This window comes from Panulirus ornatus, chromosome 57, assembly GCF_036320965.1.
Source record: "Panulirus ornatus isolate Po-2019 chromosome 57, ASM3632096v1, whole genome shotgun sequence".
Classification (NCBI taxonomy): domain Eukaryota; kingdom Metazoa; phylum Arthropoda; class Malacostraca; order Decapoda; family Palinuridae; genus Panulirus; species Panulirus ornatus.
This window is the reverse complement of record NC_092280.1, coordinates 1691337-1703800: the sequence shown is the minus strand read 5'-3', so window position 1 is coordinate 1703800 and position 12464 is coordinate 1691337. Positions and strand designations below refer to the sequence as shown.

General features: G+C 39.1%; 1 long non-coding RNA gene across 2 annotated transcripts in view; it reads left to right on the top strand.

Moving 5' to 3' along the window:
* Nucleotides 1-3442: 3442 nt before the first annotated feature.
* Nucleotides 3443-12464, top strand: part of LOC139766097 (uncharacterized) — a 30127-nt gene continuing 21105 nt past the window's right edge. Inside the window, exons 1-2 of one of the 2 annotated variants that reach the window (XR_011716792.1) lie at nt 3443-3563; nt 11728-11880. This is a non-coding gene — a long non-coding RNA (uncharacterized lncRNA). The remainder of the gene's footprint in view (nt 3564-11727; nt 11881-12464) is intronic. The other variant, XR_011716793.1, reaches the window with a different exon arrangement.

Below are 12464 nucleotides of genomic sequence, written 5' to 3'. Positions count from 1 at the left end.
GTCTGCTTCACACCATTTCGTCTATTAGCCTCTCCCTTCCACCTCCTCTTGTGTCTGCTTCACACCATTTTCCTGAATTTTCCCGTACAGGAAAATTTGATCAATCAGTCTGTTGTTAGAAGGACTCATCCCGAGAAATGACCTTGTCTCTCAGAACCATCTGGTTTCATCTGTGTGTTGTGTGCTAGTAATGGAGGGGAATACAAAGGAACTGCAAATAGCAACAGATCACGTGATCACTTCGACGTTGTCTCGAACAGAGGAAGAAATCAGAAACACTGGTTCTAGTATGGCAAGAACACACAAGCAAGTAAGCCATTAGAAGTAGACTTGACTGGTTATACCATGGAAGCACAAACTGGGTTTTGATTCTGTGATGGGTGAAAGTGTAGAAGAAAATAATTAATAGACTTATTGATTCAATCCCTGGAGCACGACGGTACGACCCTTGAGCACGACGGTACGACCTTTGACCACGACGGTACGACCCTTGAGAAGACGGTACGACCCTTGACCACGACGGTACGACCCTTGAGCACGTCGGTATGACCCTTGAGCACGACGGTACGACCCTTGAGCACGACGGTACGACCCTTGGGTTCACGACTGGCCTTTGACATGAGCTGTATAGACCAATTTGTAGACCAGACATCATTGCTATGAGCAGAGATACAGTTCTATAGTAACATTCAGCCACGACTACTGGTATCAACCATTGAGATAACGTATGGTATATATTAACAGCTGATGTGTCGCCCTAGCTTTCCATAAATCTCAAGTTATATACATTATAATATTCAGTTCAATATTCATACACAGATAAGTTCGTTAAGTTTGGTACTGCAGCTTACGTCTAAGTTAGTTAATTACTCACTGAAGACTTGACAGCCTCAAATCACTTAGAAGCCTTCACGTCAAATTATAATCACAAATCGAAAAAAATATGTTTAGATAATTTATTTCTCTTTGCTTACTCTCCACACTTCTGTTATGATATATATATATATATATATATATATATATATATATATATATATATATATATATATATGTATATATGAAACGATATTGATATGTAGAGAAGACAGGAAGTGGATAGAAAACGGACGTGTGATAACAAATGCTTTCAATTGGTCGATGTCTATGAAATTCAGGAATGCTTGTTCATTGTTCCCTTTATATATACACACGAGGAGCAGACGATGATAGCAGGTATGTGTGTCTATAATTCAGATAGCGAGAGCATCTTAACAAACTGATGTTCAAAGTTTTGAAGAAAATCACATCCGATTCTGTACAGTATGACTCATCTCCGGGTTGTATCAAGGGCTAAATCACAGAGAAAGGGTTGCGAGATGGCATCAATGAATAGTTGAAGTTACGATGAAACTCCGGTAATTTCGTTATACGTTACGACATTGTGTTACCCAGTGGTGCTGTCATGCCAGTGGGCGCAGAGCGGTACTGACTCCATAGTCGCTTCTCTTTGGCTTATTTACGGATGTAAATTGAGATTTTCAGTTTATATTGCGAACACACACACACACACACACACACACACACACACACACACACACACACTAATGTCACGTGTCTGATTGGCTGAGAGTCACCTCCAAACTTACAACAACAACCAATGAGAGTTATGCAATCAAGAATGACCACCTTCGATCTACCAATCGCCAGTCATGGTATCAGCCAATCAGGGTCCACTGACTGGGAGAATGGCCAGTCCTCATTAGCCTTGCTACAGCTAGTGATACCAGCTGATGACCAGGCCAGCTGGGAGCTGGGTCATACAGTAGACCACAATACAGTAGACCACAATACAGTAGACCACAATACAGTAACAATCTTCGTCCCCCAGAAATCTTTTCATTCCAAGTTCTTCACAAAAACAGAAAAAAAAAATTACTCAATATAAATTCTCATAAATTATGTCTTTTAATTGCTCGTAGCTAATGTGGGAACATTGTAAACATACATTCCCTTCCTTTTTCATCCACATCTCGAAGTAATATCACATACAGACAATGTTTTTACTTTCATATCACAAGCATTAAGGAATCCTTAGATTAAAAGAAATGATGTTCAAAATTCCACCTTTTGTACAGCAGTTCATTCATTCTTATCAGTAGATATACGTTTTTATATGTTGCTTTGAGAATTTCTTGAATTTATACGTTACGAACGAGAAACCTTGTACATATATTATTCACAATACAACAGAATAATTTTCCTACTATATACATATATATATATATATATATATATATATATATATATATATATATATATATATATATATATATATATATATATATCACCAATATGGCAATGAACTTATCAAGTCTTCAGAAAATGGTAAATCATCCACAAGTCCTCAAAGCTGAACGCTACATTTTCTTTTCCCAAAATTCTATTAACTTTTACGAGGGGCGACAACGAAGAATTGACAATTTCGCTAAAAGCTTCTGTAAATATGATGATGTTTATTCAGTCACTAATATCATCAAAGTAAACAGTTTACCAACAACACAAATATTATGCAACAAAATCATTGGAATCGTACCCTTCCCTTGTAGATAATGTAAGCAGAAGATTATTCAAATCTATTAAAAAAGATTTCTCTTTCGTAGATTTTTGATTAACATGAGATGTGATTACCTGACGTGAGCAGTATAATCTATCTTAGTGTGTTCCTATACATTTTTTTACCTTAACGTTTCGTTTAGTTTAGTTTTTCATTAGTTTCCTTCATGTTCTCATTTCAGTCGCATTTCTTGTTTCACCTTAGTCAAGAAATTTTTGTCATTGGGGTCAAACAATGGGTTAATAAAGGGTTTGTAAGATATTTACACATTATCTGCTGTTGTCGAGCCCAAATAAAGACAGGAGAATTATATAAATTGCTCGCTATTATATCCACAGACGCTGACATTGTTTATATTTACCACTGGGAAGTAGAAAATCCTCTAAGGTTATCAGTAATGTCGCTCAGAACAATGCGATCTGGTCCTCTACTGCTCTCTTGGAGGAAGCGATCACTGTGCTATATCTACTTTAGTTACCCTCACAATCTACCTATCTTCATTTTCTCTAGAAGGATATGACGGGTGATAGAGAAAACGGGAAGAGACCTAGTACGTCATAAGACTTGTTTCCTTATATCCTTTCGTTATCCAAGCCTTTTCTACGCAGGTTTTCTGTGATAATTTGTTGGTAAATATTTTTCCCATCAATTTTTGGTTGTATTTGATCTGAAATTTACCTCTACTAGAAGATTTTACACTAAAATCTTCGCCTTTCACTTTAATCATTTTAGTTGAGTCGCTCGCCGTCAGATGACACCGCAAATGCAATTTGAGGGACGTCACAATAAAAGTATGAAGAACCTCCGCACTTACGCTTCTTATATATCACTTCTTAGAATCAAAACAGTGTTTGACAGACGTTTGTTGTGGTAGGGTTTGTGGCTCTCCTCGATCCTTATCAAGATACCTACAGTTACTCAAACTTTGTGTGGATAAGAAAACCTCTCAACAATTGTTCTTTAAAGACAGGTTGGTTAATTTTACTACAGTTTGCTTTGAATCATTCCTTTATATTCTGCTTACAAGCAAACTATGAATATGGGGCATATATATATATATATATATATATATATATATATATATATATATATATATATATATATATATCATACAACATACGAACCTCCAACAGCCAGGATCGAACCCGGGACCTCTGTGCCACAGGCGGGAATGCTACCGCTAGGCTATGGACCTATAGCCCATATAGGCTATAGGGGCATATAGGCCCATAGCCTAGAGGTAGCATTCCCGCCTGTGGCACAGGGGTCCCGGGTTCGATCCTGGCTGTTGGAGGTTCGTATGTTCTATGAAGGTGCGCGTTCATATGCACTTTATTCGTATATATATTCACCTTTCTCAGATGTAGCTAAGATTATTTTCCTCATTTATTGATCTGGAATTGTGATTTAGATTTGAAACGATGGGTTGGTTGTTTGGTTATTTAGGCCTTCAGTCCAACAACTGCCAAGGATATTAAGGCTGTCAACATCAATATATAACTACCAATCGAAAGTCTTGAGCCTCTGGTAATTCTATATAAATTAGATATTTATAGTTAACTTTGACTTGATAATTTCATGTCTGCAAGGGAAATATTTACGATTTTCTAAGATCGTCCTTTTAGTTGTGATGCTAACCGTCAGATGTCACTACGTACGTGAAATTTGATGTCACAATAAACATGGTAGCAATCTGCCGTTGTTACTCGTTTTTATGTCTATGGTATGCCATACTTTCTCGTTTATTATGTCTTCTATGGTTCGGAGGTCAGTTTATGTCAATAATTCATTGTAGAAGTCTAAGTCATTACAATAGGTTACTTTTACCCTTATAGTTAAACCTGTATATCTATCGTATTCTAAATCTATCGAAATTATACATTTCACATTTTTGATACATTTAACATTTTCTTTCATAATACAAATACACTCATCATCCCGGGGCATTAATTCTATGACATGCCCTCATTAGCATACCTAAGACTCTGTTATTTATGTATGCAAATATTTCATCCAGAATAAGGCCTGCAGGTGGGCTGGCCCGGGTGGTGTCTCATGTCACATATATCAACACAAATTAAAACCGACGTTTTTATATCGTGAGAAAAGTCACGATGCCCCACACTGCCAGCCACACGGGAATATGAACCCACTGCTAAACACGAAGGTGCGACACGTGAGCATGACGATACCACCCTTAAGGACAATGGTACGACCCTTGGGTACGACGGTTCGACTCCTTGAGTACGACGATACGACCCCATAAGCACGACAGTACGACCCTTGAGCAGAAAGTTACGATCCTTGAGCGCGACGGTACGACCCTTGAGCACAAAGTAACGATCCTTGAGCGCGATGGTACGACTCTTGAGGACAACATTACGACCCTTGAGCATAACACTACGAACTTTAAAAACACGACTTCACGACCCTTGTGGTCTGTGGCGTGACCCTGAGTGGTCTGGTCATAGACCACACGACTGTATTCAGAGGTCGGATCATCATTTCCAAAGGTCGGTCAGTCGTGCTCAAGGGTCGTACTCTTGTGCTCACACTCTTAACATATTATGTCCACTAGATGCTATGTGACCAGGCAAGCTCTGCGTGTGTAAGGGATTTTCAAACTTATGCCTCCCAAGGAAAATATACACAGGACACTCGCTTTTAGCCCAACCACCTCATCTCATTACGGTAAAAAATGAAATTGAATTTGAATCTGAAATGAGATAATAAAAGGGATACTCGCTTTCCCAAGATAGACTCACAAACTTACACTTAATGACACACTTGCACATTATTTTCCTGGGTTTGAGAGGTAAGAGAGACTTAAGTGGGCGGTTAAATAGTTGAGAATTGTATGGAATTTGGGAAGACTTTGGACGAGAGAGAGAGAGAGAGAGAGAGAGAGAGAGAGAGAGAGAGAGAGAGAGAGAGAGAGAGAGAGAGTATCCACCTACGCACAAATATCTGCGTTCACATGAAGCAAACTAAGCGTATAGCGCTCATTTCACAAAGATAGAAAGGATAGATATATAGATAGACAGATATAGAGAGTGAGAGCAGCAATAATCATGAAACGTTTCTGATCATGATATATATATATATATACTTGAGTAGTGTGTATGTATTGATGTGTATAGGAACTAAAGGAGAAGAATGGATGTAGGCCAGCTGTGCATGAATTTGTATAATGTATATTTTTCATAGGAAAATCTCGTGCACTTTTCATCATTCACAGTTATGATGCATCGTACACAACAGAAACATTTAAGTAAAAGCGTTAGTTATCCTGCCAGCCACACACACGCCTTACTGTACTCATGATAACTCTATATTCATGGATCTTAATTAAACCCGAGACTTTCCCTTATGTTAAGCATTATCAAGAAGTAATTAGGAGAAGCTTCTAATTAGATAGAGTCGACCTAAGATTACTTTGAGCGAAGGTCTACATTTTGTCACTGTGGCACACATGTGTCTTAATGAGTCGTGCTAACACGAAGGAAACAAATTATTTATAATTTTCCAAAATACTTCCAACGAGAAAGTTGATGTTTTAGGATATATATATATATTTTTTTTTTTTTTAAGCGGAACTTTTTTAATATATCCTGAAACTTCTTCACTTGTGCTGAGGAATGTCTCTTTAGCTCTGACCATTAGAGCAGCTCTCTCTCTCTCTCTCTCTCTCTCTCTCTCTCTCTCTCTCTCTCTCTCTCTCTCTCTCTCTCTCTCTCTCTCTCTGCAGCGCTCCATGCAGCCTCCCATGCAACAGCAACAGCAAAAACAACAACAACACTAACAATAAAATCTGTGAAATGTCAGATTGCAGAGAAATTTCTTACATTTTCTCTCATATTAAAGAATTCTTCACCTTCCCAGAAACTCAAATGAGCGTATCCACACCCGAGAACCAGCTGTTAATGACGAGAGTCTGTGTCAGACTTAGTCTTGACAAACCTTTACACACACACACACACACACACACACACACCACACACACTAGTACCAGGTTACCTGTCCTTCTGTTTCATAGTTGTGAAATTAGAATAACCACCTTATAGTTCCTACATGACCCCCTCGTAGTTCCTACATGACCACTTCATAGGCTATACACGTCCCCAGTGACGTGGGAGGTTGGTGGAGGGTACATATCTGTAGCTTTTCCTGCCATAGTTGTCTGTTGGTCTGTGAGGATCTGCAGACCTCTCTCTTGCTTGTGCTGAGGAAGGCTACAAAATTCTTCCTCGCGCTGTAAGCTTTGAGTCCATTATCCTGTCTCTCTCTCTCTCTCTCTCTCTCTCTCTCCCTCTCCCTCTCTCTCTCTCTCTCTCTCTCCCTCTCCCTCTCTCTCTCTCTCCATACCTATCGATATATTTATCTATCTTTGTCTATCTACCTATCATTTGTCTATCTCCCTCAATACTTTGGTGTGAAAGTCCTTATACTTTTACCTAAGAAACAGAAACATCATTACAAAATACATATGCAGACATGTGTGCATAAACACAGGCAGATAGAGACGAAACAGAGAGAAATTCATTAATGCAAATACATGAGGGAAAAAATATATATAAAACTTGAAAGAAAACTTTGTCCTGAATAGATTGAAAACACTGAATGGGTTCATTTCCATAGCAGCATAATGGTGAAGCAGGTCATCTAGTCTGGTGCAGGACTGGAGTCTATCCTCTCGTAATCACCAGAGATCCTGGCACTCCTGTGGGCTTTCTGGGGATTACAACATCGGAACGTGTTCTCATACACACACACACACACACACACACACACACACACACACACACCTCCCAGGCAGGCTCTTCCAGAACTTCCGCTTGCCAGAAGACATTACGTTGCACCCTCGACTCTTCTTCCCAAAACCTTTTGACTTCGACTCTTGCTCTTCCTTGTTTCTGTTTCACCTTTTGTGACCTTCGAGGTTTGGACCACGAGAGAAGAGTACAAATTTACGCCTCAGTCACCAAAGTTTGAATGGAAAGAATATATATATATATATATATATATATATATATATATATATATATATATATATATATATATATATATATATATATATATATATATTCTCATCCTTATCGTCGTTTTTCGCGTTCACGAGTTTGCGCCAGGAACAGACGAAGAAAAGGCTACATCCGCTCACATCCATTCTCTAGCTATCATGTGTAATACACCAAAACCACAGTTCCCTATCCACATCCACGCCCCACAGAACTTTCCATGGATTATCCCATACGCTTCACATGCCCTGGTTCAATCCATTGACAGCACGTCGACCTCGGTATACCACCTCGTTCCAATTCACTCTATTCCTTGCACGTCTTTCACCTTCCTGCATGTTCACACCCCGATTGCTCAAAATCTTTTTCACTCCATCCTTCCACCTCCAGTTTGGTCTCCCACTTCTCGTTCCCTCCACCTCTGACACATATATCCTCTTTGTCAATCTTTCCTCACTCATTCTCTCCATGTGACCAAACCATTTCAAAACACCCTCTTCTGCCCTCTCAACCACACACTTTTATTACCACACATTTCTCTTACCCTTACATTACTTACTCGATCAAACCACCTCACACCACATATTGTCCTCAAATATCTCATTTGCAACAAGCAGATGTTATTTAGAATAATTTGGTGATGGAATATTAAACGAATTGCATTTTTGTCGTGTGAGGAAAAGATATCCACCACTGAGCTGATGCAAGTCTCCGTTGTGCACCATTTAGTACTGTGACCCATGTATTTCATGGGCCCACGTTCGAATCCCAGGCCGGGGTCGCAACCATTCCCCTCCCTGCGACCCACTCTCCCTTACAGCTAGCCAACCCTCTCCCTACCCCTACATAAAAACTAGGTAATTGCCTAGGGCTGGAGGGCCTCTCTGTTAACATCTCTCAAACCAAATGTCAAGTCATCAGTAAAAACATACTTTCAAATTATTAATTCTATGTATTTTAATGCGTTCGTATCCCTAATGATTGTGCGACGTGTACAATATGAATTTGAAATTAATGTTCGTATAGTGGTCGACAGCTAGTAATCCACGTGTGATATATTACACGAGGGAATTTTTTTATTTGCCTTTTAATACAGTTTTACTCATTTTCAAGAAAGAGATGGAATGAAAACGGGGAATATTTACTTTGATCCACATCCGCGTCCATTTCAAACTCGATAGTTTTGGACAAAAAAGAATCTTCAAACATGACATATATTGACAACTTTCGGAATCTCATGACGATTGACGCACATGTTCTTCCTCGACCCATGTTTCTGTGCCTGAAACATGAACATTAAAGTCTGTTTTTCCATTTCCAGACATCCCTAGAACACGTACATCATGTGAGGTTCTTGTGGTCATCGAACTATCCCTCTCGTCTTCAAATTTAAAAAAAAAATATTTGGTTTGGTGGATTTAGAATGACGTTGATGGTCTTAATGACTCTAGTTTGGTAGTTGGCTTCTAGCTCAAACAATCAACTAACCATCCAATGATGCTTTCATCAGTATTTCACTCTGGGACACAGATATTCATATACAGAATCCTGCTGATTTTGCAATGTGGCATATGCCCTTCTGGAGTACAATTTCAGCAGTGTAGCAATACCATATTTTCCTGTTTCCCTCAGGATTCGTTGCAATACAGACTTGCATAATTCTTGAATCACTCAGAAAATCATACCATGCCTTTTCCTGATTCATTTAAGCATCGTGACTCATGATTTTGACTGCTGCCTGACCGGGAAAAATTAATTTGACCACTTTGCAATCACATTTAACGAGGGGATAAGATGGTGAAAATGTGTTGCTCGTTGATTTATATATTTGACATTTTTTTAAGATGTTTATTCGCCTAAGGTTAGCAGGAGGCTGTTGCGACAAGGGACATAGCCTCCAGAATGACAGGTAGAGCCACTATGTAGATGATGTATAATGTTTTGCATATCTATTTACACCAGAGTCGTACCATTGTGTGTTGAGGCAAATATGGCACAAATTGACCTTCAAACTTTTAGAAAATATCAGAAAGGTCATGAGAGACATCAAGTGGCTTCTCTGTTTTTGAGAAATAAGTTGTTTAGTTAATCCACAACTTAATTTTCATTATAGGGTCGTAGAAAACGGGGAGAAAGAAAAATAGGTTTCTCAAAAGATACTTTGTTTTGTATTTGAGAAAACTCATTACCTCTGTGGTAGGATCAGTGAGATGACTGAGAAAAGAACGATGGAAATCTATGAATCGAAACTGGTTAACCTCCAGCCAAGCTAAACAGAGGAAAGGAGGAGAAAAGTAATTGGCCTTATGCTGTACAGACGCAACTCATCCAATAAGCGTAAAACAAAATCATGTCCACCACAACATACAGCCTGACACAGAAAACCGAAACACAAAGAGATGATACGGAAACACAGCACAGATACACAGAGCAGTTGTAGCAACACAACTGTGAAACATTCATCTCTGACTCTCAATGATCAGTCATTATCCAGGCTGTATCATCAGATTTATTTTGTTATGAATTGTTGTTAACTGGGAAATATAAATATAAAATCTTGACGCTAATAACCTGCCTGGAATCGCTGGCCATTAATTCAATCCAACTTCGAGTGATATTGGTTGGTTGGCTGGTTCAATACTTCGGTTTTAGTGGTATCAAACAGCTAAAGTCATTAAGGCCGACAACGCCAAAATTATTCGAAAAATATTGACCACATTTGTGTGGTATTCGTGACGAGTTGAAGATGACACACTCGCTCGCCCTGTATTCATCGATTACTTATACTTAAGACCAAGCTAGAAAACGTATGGAGAGCTTATATATATATATATATATATATATATATATATATATATATATATATATATATATATATATATATATATATATATCCTTGTATGTAATAATCATCAGTTGCTAATGGCCAGTAAGCCAAGGTCCGTCCTAGAAACACAAAGAAAATATCACAAAATTCTCTGGTTTGCATGTATGCTGCCCTGAATAGTGACCAACCGCTAATGGCCAACAAGGCCAGACCCGCACACCATTCACATTAAACGGAAGGACTGGGAACCAGCAGTGGTGTATGGAGGGAGAATACGAGTTTGATTGGTCTTTTACGCCTCGGGATATGAAGGAATTTATGAAATCAGTCTTTGAAAGATTACTAACAACAAAAGACTTGAAGACACACTGAATAGGATGTTTACTGAAGCATAACCAAGCCAGCCATCGCATTCTGCAACAATCCCAGCCGTTGAAGGAAACACGAAAATGACACAAAAAAAGAAGTGAGGAAATACAAGAAGAATAATCGTAAGAAAGAAACAAAAGCGACTTAGGGAATTATAAAGATGCGTAAGTTAACACCACAACATAGTCAAACATATACTTAACATAGGAAAAGAACATGGGGTACACTTAAAGAGAATAATGTAGCACTCACTTAACATAGGAATACATCACTTAACATGGGAATACGTCACTTACATAGGAATACATCATAAGCTACACTTAACACAGGGAGTTGCACTAGCCACGTCCATACCCTATATATAGCAGACCAGAGGACAATTTCATCATAATGGACCGATCTCGCGCAACGTATGTATACAGACGCCCCCCAGCAGGGTACTCCTCCAGGAGTCTTGGGTCCTTGGCATGGTCTCGTGCCAGTAATGTTGTCCAGTATGGAGGTCTGGTCTCATCCAGCCACGAGATGGCTTTCGCCAGCAGCAGAGAAATAAGGACTTGAGGAGGAGGAGGATGCAAATTAGATCGTTACATAAGCTTATGAGACCTCATCCTTCTGGTCCGTCGTCTGCAACGTTCCCTGACTTGTATCTCTATAAAGTCTCTCTCTCTCTCTCTCTCTCTCTCTCTCTCTCTCTCTCTCTCTCTCTCTCTCTCTTCTCTCTCTCTCTCTCTCTCCCTGATACCGCTGTTGTCCACATGCAAATTGTTCATCAAACATCACATACTCACAACATCATGCCACGTCTCTATCAGCATGGGGTCTCTCCCTCTGCCTAGACAAATGAGTTTCTTAAGCAACAGGATCATACATTGCTAATTTCTGTGCAGAAATAACTCCCGTGTTTCTTCTTTACACAGAGAGAACTTGTGAATATTGCTGTTCTTCAGTGGGAAGTTCAGTCGAGTCTCCTATGAAGAGAATGTCCATACTAGATGGAAAGAATTGTAATTGTAAATTGTAATTGTAAATTGTAAATTGTAATTTAGAAGAGGAGTCATCAGTCCCTTCAGGTATGTCATTAATGTTTTTGAAGTAATTTCTTTTTCCTTATGATTGTTTATGACTTAATCTAGACAGCAAAATAACCTGTCTTTTTTGTTCCTGGTTTTAAAGTCTTATACACTTTTCCAGACACCTCTACTTCTTTCACTACTCCGCTAAGCCTGACAGTTTTTTACGTTCTCATGTTTTTCCTAAGTACTGCGACCTGACCCTTTTAAAGGCTGTTGCAACATCTGTTTCTTTCCTTGCACCACTAAGCTTTGGGACCTATAATTTTTCTCCTGTTTCTTCCAACAATAAATTCCACCTCCACCAGACCTCTTGCATGATTTTCCTTTTCTATCCCTTTTATCTCCTTTCACATGTTCAGTTTATAACCCGGACTCGAAATTTTCATCTTTAACTACAGCCTTCGATAAATGCAGTGGCCACAAAAAAAACATGCCCCCCCCCCCCCCATATATTTATAGAGGCGGTAAACAGCTCAGATTTATTGTGTGTACAAGCATAAGACGTTCTCTGGATGAAATCTTTGTGCATCTGGTCGCTGAGACGAGTGTTTCAAACAATGTAGGCACCAGCAGCCCGCCTC